This window comes from Erinaceus europaeus, chromosome 4 (assembly GCF_950295315.1).
Source record: "Erinaceus europaeus chromosome 4, mEriEur2.1, whole genome shotgun sequence".
In the NCBI taxonomy this organism is placed as follows: Eukaryota; Metazoa; Chordata; class Mammalia; order Eulipotyphla; family Erinaceidae; genus Erinaceus; species Erinaceus europaeus.
In genome coordinates this window covers 120,625,890-120,647,701 of record NC_080165.1, presented here as the reverse complement: position 1 = coordinate 120,647,701, position 21,812 = coordinate 120,625,890, and the positions used below count along the sequence as shown (strand labels likewise).

General features: G+C 38.6%; 1 protein-coding gene across 26 annotated transcripts in view; it reads right to left on the bottom strand.

The window, feature by feature from the left end:
- Nucleotides 1-21,812, bottom strand: part of EPB41L2 (erythrocyte membrane protein band 4.1 like 2) — a 227,733-nt gene that overhangs the window by 153,589 nt on the left and 52,332 nt on the right. For 2 of the 26 annotated variants that reach the window (XM_060190455.1, XM_060190458.1), the window contains exon 2: nt 4,773-4,888. The exons of the other annotated variants lie outside the window; for them this stretch is intronic. The gene's annotated coding sequence lies outside the window, so the exon portion shown is untranslated. The remainder of the gene's footprint in view (nt 1-4,772; nt 4,889-21,812) is intronic. 26 annotated transcript variants of the gene reach the window in all.

The following is a 21,812-nucleotide window of genomic DNA, read 5'->3' as shown; positions in this document are numbered from 1 at the left end:
AGGATCCCGGTTCGAACCCCAGCTCCCCACCTGCAGGGGAGTCGCTTCACAGGCGGTGAAGCAGGTCTGCAGGTGTCTATCTTTCTCTCCTCCTCTCTGTCTTCCCCTCCCTCTCTCCATTTCTCTCTGTCCTATCCAGCAACAACAATAACAATAATAACTACAACAATAAAACAACAAGGGCAACAAAAGGGAAAAAATAAATAAAATATAAAAAATATATAAATAAAGTGAAAATCTCACCATTTATTTCTAAATCTCTGCTCAGCACATTTAAAGGTAGTACAAACCAGGATGACCAAGTCCCAACAGTTATAATCAACTGGTACCATGTCATGTGGTATAGATTTACCTAAAACACAGAAGTACATTCATATTCTGAGCCTGGCACACTATTCACAGGCTGGACTCAAGAAGCACATGCCTTCAGGCACTGTTTCATAGGAGGTCTTTTTTTTAAGTTACTGGATGAAGAAGAATGAGAGGAATTTCCTGGATTTTATCAGGGCAATTTCTCAACAGATTTTTGCACCCACTTCTGCTTGATGATAGGATTAAAGTCACTTAGCAAATGAAGTGTATTCTTGTCACTTAAAATGCCATTAAGATATGTACATTAAGAGATCTTTAAACAGCAATACAAGTTAACAAAAGGCTTACAGATCCTGCTCAAGCATTCTAACAGTTTCCTAAGGAGCTAGTCAAAAGCATCAAACATCTTAGGTCACATGTAAGAGCAGGAGGGATCCACTTTTGGACCACACAAAACAATGGGGAAGGGAACACATCCCCACCAGATTGAGAAAGCCTTTCTTTGTTTTGTTATCATATGACAAACACTACTGTCAAGTTTTTACTACAACTTCATTAAAATACCACAAACCATACACACACACAATTTAACAGGGCACAAGGACAGAGACATATTTTTCAGAACTGCAAAATGGCATCTGCAGAATGTCTCAAAAGAATGACAAAGCCATTTCTCTACCCTTAACAAAGAGAACAATGTTTCTAGTAGGACACTACAGGACTATTGCATTTCAGAGGGGAAAGCAGTAAAAATTAACACAAAACAGAACTAAACTGAAAGTGCAGAATGACAGCCTGTAGGCAAGAACTAAAAGAAACTATTAAGGATGCAAGTTTCACTTACCACAATACAAAAGAGTATAAAGAATGCTTAATGTTTTCTTTAAAAAAAAAAAAATCACATAATTACAACTATTAAAATTTGAAAACTAAAATTTAACAATAATTCAAAATATAAAATTACTCTTATTGAGCTAGATTACTAGATTTATAAACACTGTGGCCCTATAATTAATTATACATAAAACAGATAAATAACCAAGAATTATGCCAGAATAATGCAGAAAAAATACACACATTACTTTTTCATGATCAATCTCAGAACTGTGCTATTGATCCTACTATTTTACATATAAGAAACTGAGAATAACAGAAGTAAAATAATTAGCAAGCACAGCTAAGTTTCAAAATTTCACCTCTTGTTATGTAAGACTTGAATTGTCTTTGCTGATGTTTGGTTTTGGTTTGGTTGGTTAGCTGGGGGTGTTTGTGTTTGCGTTTTTTTTTTTCTGCTGTTTTGTTTTTGACATCCAGGTTTTCTGGAGCAGTGAAACTGTGCTGTGAAAATGCTGATGTCAAAAACAAAGCAGCAAACCAAACATCAACAAAAGATGGAAATAAACATTTGCCCACTTAGGCAAGTGACATTTTGAAACACTGTTAGCAAAAGGTCTTCAGAAAAAGAGGACTCCAAACACCAGGGCTTATTACCAAACAAATATCTATACACAACTGCTGAAGAAAGATCATAATCAAGACTCAAAATAGATCATTCCTTACTTTTATCTGAAGTACATGTAGTTATCTTTGGTGGATAATAAAAGCCCTAAAAAAAATTTTTGTATTGTTAAAAAAAAAAGTTTCAATAACTACACAGTAAACTGATTAAAATAAACAATAGCAGTAATTAACATTATAAACAGGTACATTTTTCTCCCTATGATAATGTTTTTTTTATTATCTTTATTTATTTATTGGATAGAGACAGCCAGAAATTGAGAGGAGGAGGGAGGCTAGAGAGGGAGAAAGAGACAGAGAGACACCTGCAGACCTGCTTCACCACTCGCAAAGCTTTCCCCCTGCAGGTGGGGGCCGGGGGCTCGAACCCGGGTCCTTGTGCACTATAGCATGTGCACTCAACCAGGTGCGCCACCACTGGGCCCCGATAATGTGTTCTGTATAACTTTAATTAGCCCTACTGTGAATCCCACCAGAACACTGCTACCCAACTAGTCATCCTATCCTCCCACTATGATCAACCACACCATTCATCTGTGTGGAAAACCTTAGTGACTACATTATGAAAATCCAGAACTTAACCCTGAGATGCAGAGTCCTCCAGGCTCTAGCTGGACCTTTCTAGCAGTTTTTGCTCAATATTGTCCACGATAAATTCTGTCTGGGGGAGAGCAAGGGCCACTGAGATCTCTAGGCACACTCCTCTAACTTCATCCTAAAAGTCAACTAGAGAGTGGCATACCCATCATCACTACTACTATCAAGCAGATCCAGTTGCCATACTATGACTTTTACTTTATTTATTTACTTATTTGTTTGTTTGTTTTTGCCACCAGGGTTATTGCTGGGGCTCAGCTGGGACATCCGGAATCTACTGCTCCCGGCAGCCATTTTTTCCTTGTTTCCTCTCTCTTTCTATTATACTTGGCAGGACAGAAAGAAGTTGAGAGGGGAAGGGAGAAGAAGAGGAAGAGAGAAAGACAGACCATCTGGAGACCTGCTTCACTTGTGAAGTTCCCTTCCTGAACGTGGGGAGACAAGTGTTTAACCCAAGCTCAATAGTTTTCTACAGTGTAGACATATGTCCACATCCTACACAATCTACAGAACATCTCTTACTTATCTCTGTATCAACCAAGTAAAACACAAGCTTACCAAACATAAAGTCATGCTTATCATAAATTAAAGAGGAAAAGACGGTTATAAGAAAACACTGGGAAAATAATTTTTAAAAAAATATTATACACTCGCTTTTTTTCAAAAAATTGCAAGGAACATAATCTTTTTTTTTTTTTTTCTGTTATCCAAGATAGTCACCTTGACATTTCAGTAAAGTAAGTCTAACATTAAATTCAATTGCACTCTAGTAGAACAGCTATTTGGGCATGCTTATAAAAAGAAACTTCATGTCATTCTTTAAGATTCGTATTTTAAAAATCTGAAGAGCGTTAAGATTAGCTATCAGCACCTTGCATGATTGCTCCTCATTAATCAAGACTGACCTAAAAAATCGCTACCTTAAAAAAAAATGACTTTAAAACTGTAAGTAGAGAACAAAAAAAAATGTTCTAAAGCTAGTCCTAAAGAATAATGAAATCTCAAGTTTGGGATACACCTAAAAAAAATTTTTTTTTTAAATCATCCTTTACGGGAGTCTGGTGATAGCTCACCAGGCTAAGTGCAGGTGGTACAAAGCACAAGGACCAGCTTAAGGATACCAGTTCCAGCCTCTGGCTCCCCACCTGCAGGGGAGTCACTTCACATGCCAATCGGTGAAGCAGGTCTGCAGATGTCTATCTTTCTCTCCCCCTCTCTGTCTTCTCTTCCTTACATCACAGATACTAGAGAATCTAAGAAATTTCTGAAACGAACTAGCGACTTTCCTTTATTTTTTTTTTAATATACTGATAGCATAAAACCTAGTCATCTGGCAAAGGATATTAGCCATGTGCATCTCATTTCCATCAACTTGTTAAATCAGCCAGGTGATAAGTTTATGTCTCTGAACAAATTTATTCATCCTTCAGCATTTTCTCAAATTTTACAAATACTCATTTCCTTTTAGTATCGTCTTTTCCACACTGCTTATTTTCCAACTCCCTAAATAGGCACAATATAAAAATAGAGAATTCTAGTTGTTTTCCACAAACTACAGACATTACAGTAATCTCTTCCTCAGATATTATGTTTATTATTTGATGGTAGGAAGGGTTATCATCTTCCCTTCACCACTCAAACTTATACAGAAGTCATGGCAGAAAGCAGGAATAAAAAGTGGGTAAGGGGCCAGGTGCTGGCACACCTGGTTGAGTTCACATGTTACAGTGTGCAAGGACCCGGGTTCGAGCCACCAATCCCCCCCCCCCCCTGCAGGGGTAAAGCTTTGTGAGTGGTGAAGCAGTGTTGCAGGTGTCTCTCTGTCTGTCTGTCTGTCTGTCTGTCTCTCTCTCTCCCTCTATATATATATATATATATATATATATATATATATATATATATATATGTCAACCCCTTCCCTCTTGATTTCTGGCTGTCTCTATCCAATTATTAAACAAACATAATAAAAAATAATTTAAAAAAAAAAAGAAGTGGGTAGAGTGGGAAAAGGGACACTAGTCCAAGAAAGCAGCTGCAGTGGCTATTAGGCCTGAGACACATGACAAGAAATTCACTATTAATTTTATTCTTCTAGAATCGACGAAAATGATTATATCATTTACACAGAATGTTTGGTCTTGCAGAAAACTAAGTTAACAAACAAAAACTTAAAACTCAAATCAAATTCTGAGGCTCTTTCCTCACTGGCTGCCACCCTCTACTTATTCCCACTACATAGCAGCACCCTGTTATACAGAATTCCTGGATAGTCATGCCCTTTAAACAATGCTTTATTCCTTGTGCTGTCAAAACAGAGATGTCAAAGAAAAATAACATCAACTCACATTTAGCAGTAATGGATTCACTGAGTACTTAGAGCTCCTCAGAACTCACACCTGCAGTCCAGGACTGTGACCACAACTACTACCTTGCTTGTTGGCGCAGCTCAATCCAAGGACGCCTGGATTAAGATAAACACCTTAAGTCGTCGTGCTGACACAATTCAGTTCCTAGCACTTAAGTCAGAGGCTGCCCGCCCCAGCTCAAGAAATTATGCAACTGCTACCAGAGCCTAACAGTAAATATACGCATCTTTATAAGTGGAGCTGCTTTTCTAATCCATAAAATTTATGTTCACATTATTTTACTATTTTAAAGAACCAAGCAGAAACAGGTAGAAAATAATTCCAAAGGGATTAGAGAGCATGCAGACTCATTAGTTAAACATAATAAATAACACTTTCAACGTGAAAATTTCTGCACAAGCACATTATGACTACACACTGAATTTTTGTGTGCATAAGAGTGGGAGTGAAAGTAATCCACCACTTCATCATCTGAAGAATTTCCCTTTGTTCTGTTCTTCCTTGCTGATGTATAGAGGCAAGGATCAAACCCATAGCCCCATTCAGGCAGTCAGGCACTCTACCACTGAGTCACTTCCCAACCCTTATTCGTGTCTCTTTTAAAAACCTGATGACTGGGAGTCAGGCGGTAGTGCAGCGGGTTAAGCACATGTGGCACGAAGCGCAAGGACCAGCATAAGGATCCTGGTTTGAGCCCCTGGCTCCCCACCTGCAGGGGAGTCGCTTCACAGGTGGTGAAGCAGGTCAGCAGGTGTCTTTCTCTCCCCCTCTATCTTCCCCTCCTCTCTCCATTTCTCTCTGTCCTATCCAACAATGACGACATCAATAACAACAACAACAACAAAAGGCTACAAAAGGGAAAATAAATGAATAAAATAAAACCTGACGACTGATATACATATATCAGTTCTAGCTTATGGTGGTGAGAGGGACTGACCTCAGACTTAGAAGCTCCAGGCTTGACAGTCTCTTTACATAACCATTATGCTATCTACTCCCACCCTGATCAATAAATATAATGAGGAAGAGAGAGTGAGCAAGAAAGAGAGACCAGAGCATTGCTCTAGCATATGTAGGGCAAAGAAGTTAAGCCCCATGGACCACCCCAATGGCCTGCACTTAATTTTTATTTATTTACTTATTGTATGTATTGTTCTAATTTTATAATATCTTATTTATTATTGACTGGATAGAAGCAGCAACAAAGAGAGGGAGTAAGAAAGGGGGAGGGGAAAGGGAGGAGGGGAGAGGGAGGAAGACACACTTGAAGCACTGCTTCACCACTTGTGAAGATCACCCCTCTAAAGGTGGCGACCTAGGTCACTGTGCACTGTAACATGTGTGCTCAAGCAGGTGCACTACTGCCTAGCCCTCGACATCATCATCATCATTATCATCTTGTCATCAGGGCTTTGATAAAGCTTCATATCTACGATGGACTTTTTCCCGGATAGCAGGTGAGAAAGAGAGAGGGGAGGAGGCACAGAGAGAAGAGATATCATGGCACTGCTTCACTGTTCATGAAGCTGCCCCCTTGTGTGGTGCTACCATGTGGTGACTGAGTTCTTGAACGCAGGCTCTCAGGTATGATAAAGTGTGTGCTCCACTATGTGTGCCGTCTCCTGGCCCATACACTTTTTTTTTTTTAATGTACTGCTGATGAAAACAAACTCAGGGTCTGACATGTGTATGACACTACTGAGCATCCTAGCAATCCAATCCTTACTCTACTAAGCAGCACTCCATCATCCACAGTTTCCCTCCTAACACTGTTCTTGTTGCTACCATGTGGTATATCGTGAACTGAACGCAGGATCTGAGACATGCTACAGTATATTCTTTATCTGCTGACCCACCTCCATTTTAAGCACTTCAGGTATGCGTGCACACATCATCCGACTGCACTTGATCTGTTAAGTGGTGAGACTCCTAATATTGCTCTTCTCTGCATCACATCTTCTGCGTCCTAATGCTTTTCTACAGTGAACAAGTTGGGAGTCTGAAGAGAGTCTCAATGCCTATTGTAAAGCAAGCAACTTAGAAGCAGGAAAAAAAGCAAGCGTTGATCAAAAAGGAGATTCTTTTTTATATAGGGAATTTCATAGTTATTTGAGAAAGAGAACCAAAACATCACTCAGGTATTTTCAGTGTCAGGGATCAAAGTTGAGAGCATATGCATGGAAGTCCAATACTCTAACCACTGTACCATTCCCAAGATACCAAAAGACTGTGTTATATGAAACAAGTAAGTGTAGCATTACAATAAGCATCGAGTAGTGCCAGAACATAAAAGAGGGTTTGCTTGATTCTATTTCTTCACATTTTATCCAGCCACTCAAGTGATTTCCATTATATTTCTCCAACATTTAAACTGTTGTCTCTTAACTAGTGGAGTTTCCCCACCCACTCCAATCATATAAAAAAGTTCTGGAAAATAATCAAAAGCACAATCAACTTTGCCAAAATGACATTCCTATTTTGTCCCCACCCTAGAATTTGGCTCTGTGTCTTTATTTCTTGATCTTTCCATTCTTTCATTTCTCTTTTATCCCACCTGCAAATATATCTTGGGAATTACTTCCTTTCTTCTTTACTCCCTACTCTGTAATTTTCAACAAAAAACCATGTCACTCTACTCTCAATCCGTTCCTAAAGAAATACAAAGCCAAGGAAATGGACATAAGTATCTCTAAGTCTTATGCTGAAGACTTATGAAAGGATTATTCTGGAAAACACAAAATTTGCTCATTCTCCATAATCTACTTATTCCAACACTCCATCCCATAACTTACCTAAACATATCCAGCTATCTTACAGTTTCTTCTAGAGTGACTATGGTCAAGTAGAAGTGAGGGAAAATTTGAGGTTCTGTCTGCCAGTATGTTATCTGAGCCCATAATAACTGTGTCAATAAAACATCTAAGAAAATCTACAACTTGAACTAGAATGGCTTCCTCAGTAGAGGCACTTCTAGGAGAACTGCAGTGCCATCAAGACTGTCAACTCAGAAAGGAGAACAAGTCAAGTCTGTATTAAATATGCTCCGAATCTGTTTAACCAGCCATAGTAATGACAGTGAAAAGCTACAAAGTGCTCTGCTAGTATGATGGAGATGAAAAGATGAGGGGAGGGGGAAGAAGAGCAGGAGAATTAACACAGACAACCCTGTGGAAACTTTACATTAATAAAAGACTACACTTTCAAAACAAACCCCTTAAGATTGAGTTGAACAACTATCAAAGTAATTATACAACTAAAAAAAAAAAACGCTATAGGAAATCAGCAAAATGTGAAGAACACATTCACCAGTAGAAGTAACTTGGCATATACAATAACTTGATATTCTTCAAAAAAGTGACTGGGAAAACCTTAAAGAGGTTTACTGGTTTTAATACAGTGATTAGTGACAACTTCAGAAATGTTAATGCTAACTGCAAATATAACATTAAAGAAAGAAAAAGAAAGAGAGAGAGAAAAAAGAAAAATAGGAGGAGGAGAAGGAGAAGAGGAAGAAAGGAAGGAAGAAGGAAGGAAGGAAGGAAGGAAGGAAGGAAGGAAGGAAAGGAGGGAGGGAGGGAGGGAGGGAGGGAGGAAGGACTGGTTAGCTTTAGTAACTGAACCTAGAATCTAAGAGCCTCAGGCATTAAAGTTTCTTGGTCAATGCAACCAGTACCACCTCAGCATGTTTCACTTCAGACTGTGTCCAGACACCTCAGGCGTAGAATGTCAACCCTCCAGCTTCATTACTCTAGTGAAACCTTTCCTAGCTCATAGGACTCCTTAATTCCATTTCAGGTGGCAAACTTCTTAACAAAGCCTCAAAACCTAGATATAGACCACGGCCCATGAGATAGGGCACATATACACATGTATCCATAACTTAGAGGAAAACATATACCTTATTAAAACAAAAGTGCACAATAGTTTGCAGTGAGTCAATAAATGCAAGCAAGCAGAAAGACCTAAAAAAAAAAAAGACATCATAAAGTATCTAATCAAATAGTTTCTACTTAGACCTAGATACCCTCCTCACCTATCTCCTATTACACTTCCCTCAATCACTCCAAAGCTAACCTTGTCAATCGAAGTAAACACTGAATAAAAGCAACAGACTGGCATACTTTAATGACGACTTTTTTTAGTAACTACCAGGCCACCCAATCACCTGAGGCCCTAGTCAGGAAGTCCTGGGATTCCCACACAGACACAATGGGCCCAGACCCCTCTTGCCACTGTCACTGGTCATCTTCATCAAGAACAATATAATGGACGCCTTTGTGGACCTCTATACGACCTTGCACTCAATGTGGATCGACAATGCTAGGGAATGTTCTATTCTCCAAAGGGAGGTTGGAAAAACATACTATACCTACCAACCAAGGAAGATGGGTCCCAAAATTAGTGCAGCCTGTTCCTAGCTGTGATCACAGAATGCAAACTCAAACCTACAGGCTCCTGTGCTGAATATGGACCCCCAAATCAAATCAGTGGGCTTTACAGTTAACAATATTTATATACTTCTCCCATATTTGGGAGCTACTCTCTTCCCTGACCCAGCTTTTTAGTCCTTTCTCCCACTATGACACCATCTCCCCAGAAAATAACTTGGGTCCATCTACATAGCAAATGCCAGGCTCAGGTAAAAACTACTAAAGTCATGGGCCCCTTGCAATACACCTAAAATAGACCTACTAGCTTTTTCCAAAACAGAGACCCCAAATCTTCATCTGCAATATTGTTGGCTTTAGGTTCATGATTAGTCAACAACTTGTTTTGCTTTATATCTGAATTCTTTTTCAGCCACCGCATTTCAGATACTACCATGATACCAACCTGACTTCCCTGGGCAGATGACCCCACCAATGTGTCCTGGAGCTCTTCTTCCCTAGACCCTTGCCCCAAGAGGGAAACAGAGAGAAAGGCTGGGAGTATGCATTGACCTCCCAACCTGCTGAGCTATCACCAGACTCCCTAAACATGACATTTTTAACCTCCACACTTAGCAAGTTCACATCAAATAGCCCTGTGATCCTGTAATACAGCAAGACAGATACATCATGATGATCTTCAAGCCTCTACAAATCACTTGGGTCTATTTAATTTTAACTACACAGGTATGTTTGGATGCCTCAGTATTTCACTTTTTTCCCCTACAAAGTTATAGCTGGATTTAATTCTCTGGGGTCAATGATCTCAAATTTATCCTGGATAACAATACTTTACATATTCTCCCAAGTAAATTAAAACAAGCAGGATTAAATAACTAAAAGTATGCTGGAATATACTATATAATTACATGCAGATTATATACAGTTCTTATCAGATAGCATCTCTGAAAACAAAGGTAATTCTAAGCAAGTCATTCAACTTCACATTACCGAATTTTATAAAGTAATGGGAGGGAGAAGCATCTCATAAGGACTTAGTGGGGCTAAACTGAACTGAAATGCTGTGTGAAAAACTGGGAAATGTTATGCATGTACAAATTCTCATATTTTACTTTCAATTGTAAACCATTAATCCCCCAATGAAGAAATTTTTTTAAAAAGGGCCTCATAATTCTAAAATTCACTTGACATGACATACCATGCAAAATAAAGTTAGACTGAAAAAGACATCAAAACCACATATACAGTATGATCTTCATTCATGAAGTGTATATACAAAAGTAATAATAATAAACTACTGACATATTTATCCTAAAAGCTATAAATGTAGAATACAAAGGTTTTAAAAGTAGTACTAGCAAAGATTATATCTGGAAGTAGGAATAAAGCTGACTTCTTTTACTTATGTTTCACTGTAGTCTAAATTATATTTAATAAACATAAATTAAGGGTTGGGAGACACTTCAGATTTGCCATGTAGGGAACAGCTGACTCAAGCCCCAGCTCCACATGGGAGTATCACAAGGGAAAACTAACTCTCTCCCCTTTCCCCCTCCCTTACACACACACACACACACACACACACACACAATTGAAAAGATTCATCAACAGTTTGAATTCAAGTTTGATATTTTAAACCAGAGGTCTTCAGCCTCTACAAAATGTGCTGGAAGTAAGAGCTCTCTTAGAAGCATGGCAGTCGAGTCTTCAAAAGAGGGAAACAGGAAAAACCCTCAACTTTGTTTTTCCACAGCTTCTTTTCTCATCTAATCTGAACCCTCTCCTTTTTCTCCATCTCTCTCCACAAAAATCTCTTGGGAGTGATTGAAGGCATGTAACCTCAGACTGGAATTTTGAGAACTGTGTGCTTTTCTATATATTTTCATCTCTCTGCCTCTACATATATACACAAACACACAAAGTTGGGTTTCATTCTTATTTTCACACCAAAATCTCATAGTAGTATTAAAAGGCCTTTTCTTGAAAAGTATGGACAGGCAGAACTATTGGGGAGTGAGGGGTGACCTGGCACCTCTGGAGATGATGTCATTACTAGCTATGGCTCTGAACTGTCTCTGAAATGCGGCTGTGGCTAGAATCTCTTGGTCCACCCAATTCTATTTACACAGTCCTTCCTGGCTCTAGAAAGCCTTAGTTACACAAGTTTTCAGTTTTAAACATTTCATGGAGCATAGCATCACATACTGTCAAGGCCATCCTTGGAAGATCAAAGTTTAGCTCCCTTAAACTTTTAATTGAAATCTAACAGGGACATCTACAAGCAGTGCCCAATTTGTGATAGGTTTGATTTTGAGTCACTAACATGGGGAAAAGGAAAAAGAAAAGAAAAAGAAAAAATAACTACACAGGTGAACTACAAGAAAAGAAAAAAAAAAAAAAACTACACAGGCTTGGCTGGGGAACAGGCAGGAATAACATGGAAATGAGGTATGTGTGACAAAAGTGAAGTCAATTCTCTTTGTGTAAGCTGGAGCTAGGGAAAAATAATGCCAGGCTAGCCATACAGATTAAATAATATAGGTAAGAGTGTCATTTATTTTCTTACTTACTTACTTACTTACTTATTTATTTTGGTGCAATTCACAGTCCAGAATTTCCCTAGTAGAGTGCATGGTGCTCCCATGTAGTTCCCAACATCTAAACTAGATCCTTGAGCATGGTTAAGGGTTGTGCTCTACGTGGTGAACTATCTATTTCTCTGTTTTACTGATCTAAAAAAAATGTTAGCTCCTGTTATTTTCCCCACAGATAAATCACTAGAGGAAGTAGTAACTTATCAAATCTATTTAAGAAGCTCTAATTAAGCTTGCACCTGAAAATATTTTACTTAATTTTACATTTTAACACTTCTAAGTATAGAATATCAATATGGAGTATCAACTCCCTAGCCTACAGATTCTCTCACTAAGAATAAATGGTACTTGTTCCCAAAGAGAAAACGTCTTTAAAATCCACATGGGTGTCAGGGAGATATTTAAATACATTAGAGCACTAGACATTCATGCCCAAGATGACTGAACGTCCTAGGTTCAATCCTTAGCATCACCATAAACCAGAGCTGAACAGCCGTGTGTGTGTGTGTGTGTGTGTGTGTGTGTATCACAATAAGTAAAATTTTATATGGATTTATTTTGGGTTCTGGGAGATAGTTGACCCATGAGAATGCAAATTTTACCATGCACAGTGATCTGGGCTCAAGTTCCTAGTCACCAAATAGGTGCATCATGCAAAGGGTAGCACCACAATCAGTGGATCAGTGCTATGGCATGTCTCCTCTCTCTTATCGCTCACTCCTCTGTCTTTTACCATCTATCCAGAAAATAAGAGAAAAATCAGCAGGGAGGGGGGAATCATGCAAGCGCAAAGTCCCAGTGATATAACGTCAAGAAAAAAAGCAAATACTTCTTTTATAAATAAATAAATAAATAAATAAAATTCATGTGGGGATGGGAGATGGGCTTTACCATGTCATGTACACAATCTTGGATTTGATTCTGACACCAATGGTAACTGGATCATCCTGCATTCTCAGTAACACTAACAACAGCTGTCTTCTAATAAGGAAAATCTGGTAATGCTTAGTCAACTGTGATAAACAAACAAGCAAAAGTTACTAGTCATGTTTAAAAAAAAAATTTCCAGTATTAATGAGCTAGAGGGTACTTAACTATTAAAGAATGAAATAAAGTGCATTTACTCCCCAAAGTACTTTTGTTTTCTCTTCTTTGATGAAAATGTTTAACAGAATTTTGTTTAATTCTTTTACTAAGATGGTGTGTGCAACTTTGCTCTGCCTAATTACTATCAGGCATAACAGTTTATTGTTCAAATATAATCTGTTCAACCATGCAGACATTTGCAGTCAGGCGTGTTCAAATGGCAAGGGGCAAGCCCAATGGGATGGTCACAGGGATAAGTTCTGATACCCTGCAAGTGGGCATTCTGCTGAAACAGCTTTTCCCATAATTATCTTTAGATTGAATCAAAATGTCTAATAAATGTTTTCATGTAATTCAACAAGAAAATACAAATAATGCATTACAAAGTCGCTATATAGTGTAGCCCAGGCCACAAATGGTGGCACTAATCCACAGAAGAGAATTACCCCTACAGTACAGTACGGCCATATGTTAAAACTCAAGGGCCAGAAGAAGTAAAGACTGAAGAAGTGTATCTACCCAATGAGGCAACTAAAGATCGAGCCCAGAATCCAATGTGCTATCAAAGTATTACCGGGGGAAATCACTGCTGGACTTGAAGGTTTGTTTTTATCATTTTAAAATCCAATTCATCTAGGAAAGGAGGGTACAAGAGACTAAGACATTTGGGAAACTGAGACTGAAATCACATATGCCAACAAACAGGCAGATTGTGTTCATGAACAGGCAACAGGGTAAGTTGTTCAACTCAGGAAAATACTTGAATTTAGAGGAACCTCAGTAAGAATATATGAATGCCACTTAGGCTTACAGATATGGCCAAGACCACAGGGTAGCCTACACTTAGACGGCCAACATGAAAAAAAAAAAAAAAGGAAGAAGTACATGTACCACATCAAATGATTAAACTAATGTTAGGAATTCCCACCTTCAACTGAGACATCTGACAGAGAATGTGATGTGGTACAAATAGTCAAGGTGGGAAGCTGAACACCTGCAACTTACAATATGACAAAGCAGTATTAACTCAATAAAAATATTAATTCAGGAGACTGAAATTAAAAAGATAGAATTTCACCTTCACTAATTTGGGCTTCTTTCCCAACACCCTGACTTTAAAATGACCTACCTGTCCTACCAGCCATTCTCTATCAGTTTTGTTGTTGCATTAAATGCTGGCCTGGTAATGAAACCACAGTCTCTAACATGTGTTAATCCACTGAGTGTCCTCCCTCCCAAGCGCAATTCTTACTGTGTGCAATTAATCTAGTGTGCACCGCCAAGCCCAATTCTTCCAATTTCTATATTCATTCATTCATTTTAAGACATTAAGAAACAAAAAGAGGAGAAAGACACCACAGGGGAGGGGGATGGGGGGGCCAGGTGGGAGGCTGGCTGGTGCACGGGGGGGGGGGGGGGGGGGGGGTGTTGTCAAACACAAGGATCCCAGTTCTAGGCCCCCCACCTCACTGTGGTAAAGTAGGTCTGTAGGCACCTTCATCCTTATCTTCCCCTCCCCTCTCAATTTCCCTCTGTCCTATGCAAAAAAAATCGGAAAAAATGACCACAGGAGCAGTGGATGCGAAGTGGAGGCACCAAGCCCCAACTATAACACTGGAGGCAGATAAATAAATAAATAAATAAATAAATAAATAAATAAATAAATAAATAAAAGACACACCACAGTATCAATACCATTTGACTGTGTGGTGTCACATCTTACAAATATCAAGATACCATCACAAGGTGCTCCTTTCAATTTTTTATATTTAATCAATATCACAAGAATTCACGAAGTTACAAATACATATATACCCAAGCCACTCATCCTCCCTTCAAATAGGATATATCAAATGTATTAGACCTATAAGCTTCTTATTTTTAAAGTGATCTTAAAATTCCATTTATCTGTTGTATTTCAGTTGCTAAATCAAACCAGGTCCCTCTTCATTCCACACATTCAAGCCCATTCTACCAAAAGGAAATTCTATAACTGATTTTATTCTTTAAACAACAAACAAACAAAACTTTTAGGCTGTTGGAAAAGTAATGGTGAACTTTTGCAGAGAAAAAAAGGTCACAACTTTTATCACAACCCGATGTAAGAGTAAAACACATAGCACATACTTCTACACACTTAGGCCATATGGATCTCTATCACGCATGCGGTCTATTCATAGACCTGAATGAAATGTATTTATATATGATTATATTTTACAATTTTACATTTTGTAGAAAGTTGAAAATAAGTATTCTTGTACATGTAAGTTCAAAGTAGTTGAGTTAGACAGAATGCAACTGCTTATTGACCTAAGACAGAGCCAGGTTACAGGTATTTATTAATTCATTTTAGCATTCTCTACCTTCCTAGTCAAATGTATGGTGCTTCAAACTGTCCTTTCAACCAGTTTTAACTTACTAAATTGCCTCAACTAATGAGCTAAATAGACCTATGTCATGCCACAAAAAAAAAAAAAAAATCTATTTTGAAATAATTAGGACACACAAACCAGATTCCAAATTCCGGCAGTTCCAACCATTTTCTAGTTGCATGATCCTTACTGTCACTAAGCTGTTTCCTTATTCAAAGTAAAAGTCATAACCAATACAAGGACATCTGCATAGTATCTGGCACACTGTAAATACTATTAAGTAACAATTACAACAAATATATTATATTACAAAAAAAAAACCTCCAAAATGAAACACACTGTACAAGAGAACTTATATACATATATATGTATGTATGCATATATTTCTACTAAGTTAACTCAAGAGTCAGTAAAATGCCTTAAATATAGAGATTTGCCTGCATTTTAAAGGCAAGAAGAAGATGGATTATCATCCCCAAACTCACAGTTACAATAAAAACAAAAAATAAATGCTGCCTTTTCTAAAGTGCCACTTCACACACCACTTGCTTTAACTCCAAATATATTCGCCCAGAATTATATCCACAAGACCATTTTAAAAGGCTGAGTTTTAAATTTTTGCTACATAAATTTCTATGAAGTCTAACAATATGGAGCAGGAAAGAAGAGCATTTTCTCAGACATACCCAGAACAAAGTTTGCAGTTGCTGTTTCTCCCTCACAGAAGTTGTTTTCTAGCCACAAGCTACTACAAATTGTTCAGACCTTTTGGCAGCAACACAGGAAACTGCCCTTTTCACCCGTTCTCCCACAAAAATGTAGTCAATTTCTAGGCAGGCCCATCTCTCAAGGCTACTTGCTTTATGGAGCCAAAGGCACACAATTTTTTATTTAGCAGTATGAAAGGACCCCAAATGTTTTGCATTTTTGTGAAAACTAAAAGCAAGTCACTGAAGACCTGAAGGCAAAGCTCTCCATTAAATCAGCTCATAAAGTGTGAAAAGCATACATTATACCAGCATTTCAAATTTATAGGGTATTTGGCATCACAGCTGTTTCTGTTTTATCCAAATAGTCCAGAATGTAATCAGCAACATGTAGAGACATTTCCTGATGTTTAACTGTCCTTGGCTCCCCTTTTACTCAACTAGCCGTGTTTCAAATAAGTCAAATAAATAGATATCTGCCTCTTGCTTTAAAAACATAAATAAAAATTAAAACCCACATACCTTCCCTTTGTATCAGGGGTGTTCTCTCTGCAATCTTAAGGATGATATAATAAAGATATAGGACATAAAGTACCAAGTTTAATGACTGGAACTGCATTTGCCAGGGCTGAATGGTGCTTAGGGATATTTTTCTATCCCCCTCCATAAAAGTTTTAAAAATCATGCACTTTTTAAATGAAAAAACTGGGGCCAGCAGTTAAGCACAAATAATATTAAGCTCAAGGATCCACACAAGGATCCAGGTCTCAGCCACTTGGCCCCCCACCCCAACCCCCCAACCCCCACCTGAAGGGGGGCTGCTTCACAAGCAGCGTAGTAGGTCTGCAGGTTTTCCTGTCTTCCTCTTCTCTCAATTTCTCTCTTCCCTAGACATTTAAAAAAAGAAAAAAGAAATGGCCACCCCAAATACATATAAATATAGATAGTTCTAGAAATAATAGTCAACCCATATCTGACACCTTGGGAGAACTAATGCAGTTTCCAATGAAGGGAATGGAGACACAAAACTCTGGTGGGGGGAATGGTGTGGAATTATACTCCTGTTATCTCATAATTTTTTAATATCAATATTAAATCACTAATAAAAAATAATTTTTAAAAAAAGACATAAATTTTTTTTTAAATAATGGCCACCCCCAGCAGTGGATTCGTAGTGCCGACACTGAGCCCCTGAGATAGCCCTGGAGAATACATTAATTAATTAATTAATAGTAGTTGATACAGATATAGCTCAGCTGGCAGACTGTAAAACTAGCATAACTGAGGTTCCAAGTTCAAACACTCATGCATGTACAGAAGGAGTGGTCTGGCTTCTCTCTCCTCTCCTCTTTCTCCCCCCCACACACATATGAATTTCTTTATATCATAAGAAATAAATACATCTTAAAAATTAATTAATGGGGGTGGGGATAAGTGCATAATGGTTATGCAAAAGGACTTAAATGCCTAAGGCACTGAGATCCCAGGTTTAATCCCCAGCATGACCATAAATGAGAACTGAGCAGTGCTCTGGTAAAAAATAAATAGATGATAATTTCAAGTAAGCCACAATTATGCAAATTGATGTTCCTCTCAGATTTCTACCCAGGCATACAAAATCTACAGAGTTCTTCTTTCAGTTATTTAAGCAGAGGTGAGGGTAGGCAATGGTAAATTATTCAACATCTACAACAAACTTAATTTCTAAAAATAAAGGCAAAAAGTACCTTTTAAATGCAAATTTTTAAAAGAAACTTTGCAAACCATAAATTCCTTTACAGTCCACTTTCCTTTAGACATTATAGACAAGTAAACTGTTGAAAAAATAAAGAAGCCCAAATGGCAAAAAGGCATCTGTACTTTCCCACAAAAGGAGTCTGGGTACTATTCTGTCAGCTAGAGAGAGTCAAAAGCCAAAATTCAATCTGGTAAACGAAATGCAGAACTCGCAGGTTGTGTGTGGGGGGATATATATGCGTGCCAGTGTTATCCAGGGAACATCTTCTGTCGCCAAAAAAAGATCTGCTGCCTCAGCAATTTCCAGTAGTGATGCAAAGGCAATTTCCCTAAAATGATCCCACATCAGATACTGCCCAAAAACCACACATTCAAAAATGATTTCAAAAAAACCCTCAATGCAATTACACACATTTATTACTTTGACTTAATTTTTAAAAAGTCAAAACACTGTTTAGAGTCCAGTATTAACACAAATTTAAAATGTGCTAAAATTCAGAACTCTTTTTCAAAAGTATACTGAATTATTCCAGCAAAGTAAGTTGGGAAGAAATCTGGACGGGAAATCAAAAACCATATATAATTGAAAGAATAGTTCCATTGGGGGCCAGGCGGTGGTACACTGGGTTAATCGCACATAGTACAAAGCTCAAGGATCCTGGTTCCAGCCCCTGGCTCCCCACCTGCAACAGGGTCACTTCACAAGTGGTGAAACAGGTCTGCAGGTGTCTGTCTCTCTCCCTATCTTCCCCTTCCCTCTCAACTTCTCTCTGTCTTATCCAAAAAAATCAAAAAAATTATCACAGAACCAGTGGATTTGTAATGCTGGCACCAGGTCCCAGTGATAATCCTAGAGGAAAGAAAGAAAGAAAGAGAAAGAAAGAAAGGAAGGAAGGAAGGAAGGAAGGAAGGAAGGAAGGAAGGAAGGAAGGAAGGAAGGAAGAGGGAAAGAGAAAGAAAGAAAGAAAGAAAGGAAGAAAAAAGAATAGTTCACTGTTGTCTAATAAGTAGAGAGACCTGGATTGTATCTAAGTACAGAAGACACGCCTTAGTAATCTAGGCCATCTTTTCAATTTAAATAGGTAAACTGCACAAAGATCAAGTGGTAATTACACTCCTTCTCTCCCTAATTGCCTTAATTGATAGTAAACCAGTCTATCTTTCATCTCCATAAACAGAACAGAGTATCAAAGTGATCTGCCATTACTGTTTATCAGCTTATCTGCATCGTCAAAGTGCATGCAATTGTTAGTATTTATGAGAAAGTGTCAGTGAAATGAGCAGGAAAGCACAGACTTTGGAGGTTTGGAGATTTACTCTGTTAGTCTAAGGTAGCCTTGTGTGCTGTTCAAATCCAGCATGAAAACAACCTGTTAGTCACCAAAGTAACAAACAAAAAAGAAGCATTTCTTGGCTTAATTGTTCATATCTTCACACAACTTGTATTGGAGTAAATAAACAACAACAGAACAGCTGCCCTATGGTTATCTAGAGTAGAGGTCTGGCAGGGAAAGTCATAGAACTCAAGCTAATTGTTCAAACATATGGGTTTTCTAGCCCACATCAGAAAACTTCTGTCTGGAAAAGTTTATTTCAGATCTAAGCTAAATGGATAATCATGGGATCTGTCTACTGCTGATACATATTTTTTTAATTGTCATGCCATTAGGAAACATAATAGTACTACTCTAAACATCAAAAGAGATGGAAAATGTAGTACCAGCACTGAGGTGTTGGTTCTCATCCCCTCCCTCTAATATTCAACTCTTGTGTATTATGCAGTTGCACACAGTTAACACTAAGAGAAAAAGAGTACACAAGACAGAAGTATTTAATACCAAATCGATTATGCTTGCACCATCTCTACACACAGTAAGTTCACAATGTGTTGTCTTCCTGACTTTATGCTTTGGTTCCTTTATATCTGTGTGATTTACTTTCTATGTAATAAATGAAGGGTACAGTACTGAAGACCCCTCATGTATCTACATGAAAATTATATCCAAAAAAAAAAAAAGAAAGAAAATTACATCCCTTTGGCTTTAATAAAGTCAGCTGTTTCTTCAAGATAGGTTCCAGCTATGAAGCATTTACATTTGTTCATGGAAAAAGGGGGAAAGGCCAGTATTCTGTGTTCTTGATAATGGGCAGAACAATTAATTCACAGTACCTTTTACTACAGAACAAATCTACAAATACAACTTTACATTCAAGTTGATCTGGTATACTTGTATGAAATTTTTTTTAAATTCTCTATTGACTCTTAGTTTTTGCTATATCTTTTTCAGTAAAATCATTTTTTTCAAACAGTAAATAGACTTTTTTATTAGGATTTTAATATTGGTTTACAAAATTACCAGATAGTAGGGGTATAATTCCACACCATTCCCACCACCAGAGCTCTGTATCCGCATTCCCTCCACTGGAAGGTGCAGTAGTTCTCCTAGGGTAACAGATATTGGTTGACTTTTTTATTAATTTTTTTTCCTCCAGGGTTATTGCTGGGCTCGGTGCCTGCACCATGAATCCACCGCTCCTGGAGGCCATTTTTTCCCCCTTTTGTTGTCCTTGTTCTTGTAGCCTCGTTGTGGTTATTATTATTGCCATTGTTGATGTTGTTCGTTGTTGGATAGGACAGAGAGAAATGGAGAGTGGAGGGGAAGACAGAGAGGGGGAGAGATAGACACCTGCAGACCTGCTTCACCGCCTGTGAAGCGACTCCCCTGCAGGTGGGGAGCCGGGGCTCGAACCGGGATCCTTAGGCAGGTCCTTGCGCTTGGTGCCACATGCACTTAACCCACTGCACCACCACCCGACCCCCCTTTTTTTAAATTTTTTATGTATAAAAAGGAAACATTGACTAAACCACAGGATAAGAGGCATACAGCTTCTCACAATTTCCACCACCAGAACTTTGTATCCCAACCCATCCCCTGATAGCTTTCCTATTCTTTAACCCTCTGGGAGTATGGACCTAAGGTCATTGTGGGATGCAGAAGGTGGAAGGTCTGGCTTCTGTAATTGCTTCCCCACTGAACATGGGCATTGACAGGTCGATCCATACTCCCAGCCTGCCTCTCTCTTTCCCTAGTGGGGGAGGGATCTGGGAAACCAGAGCTCCAGGACACATTGATGTGGCTGTCTGTGCAGGGAAGTCTGGTCAGCATCATGCTAGCATCCGGAACCTGGTGGTTGAAAAGAGAGTTAACATACAGAGCCAAACAAATTGTTGACCAATCATGGACCCAAGGTCTGGAATAGTGCAGATGAAGAGTTGGGGGTCCTCCATTTTGTAGATAGCTAGGCATATTTTAGTTATAATCCAAAGAGCCTGTGGCTACACTAGTTTTGGGGTTTTTTTGTTTATTTGTTTGTTTGTTTTTTCCTTTTTATTTTTGCCCCTGAGCCTACAATCTGATATGCCAGTAGATCCAAGTTACTGTCTGGGGAGATGATGTCATGGCTGGGAAAAGGACCAGAAAGCCAGATCAGGGAAGAGAGTAGCTCTCTAATATGGGAAAGGGGTATAAAGATTGTTGACTGTAAATCCCATCAATTTGATGTGATCTGGGGCCACTAATTAGCTTAGGAACCTATGTGACCTCTGCATTCCTCTAGATCTAAGCTCATATCCTGTGGTCATGAGTAGGAACACTCCATGCTGCCCCAATAACGACCTATCTTCCTCAGGTGCAGCATAGAGTATATTGTCCATCCTCCCTTCAGAGCTGAGCAATGTTCTGGTGTCTCTCTATCTCATTGTCATTAAAAATAAATTAATTGGGAGTCGGGCGGCAGCGCAGCAGCTTAAGCGCACGTGGCACAAAGCACAAGGACCAGCATAAGGATCCCAGTTCAAGCCCCCGGCTCCCCACCTGCATGGGAGTCGCTTCACAGGTGGTGAAGCAGGTCTGCAGGTGTCTGTCTTTCTCTCCCTCTGTCTTCCCTTCCTCTCTCTATTTCTCTCTGTCCTATCCAACAACAACGACATCAATAATAACTACAACAATAAAACAAAAAGGGCAACAAAAGGTAATATTTTTTAAATTAAATAATTAACTAATCAATCAAAAATTCTAAAAAACAGATATAACTGGAGGTGACTATGCTTAGTGAAAAAAGTAAAGAGATGAAA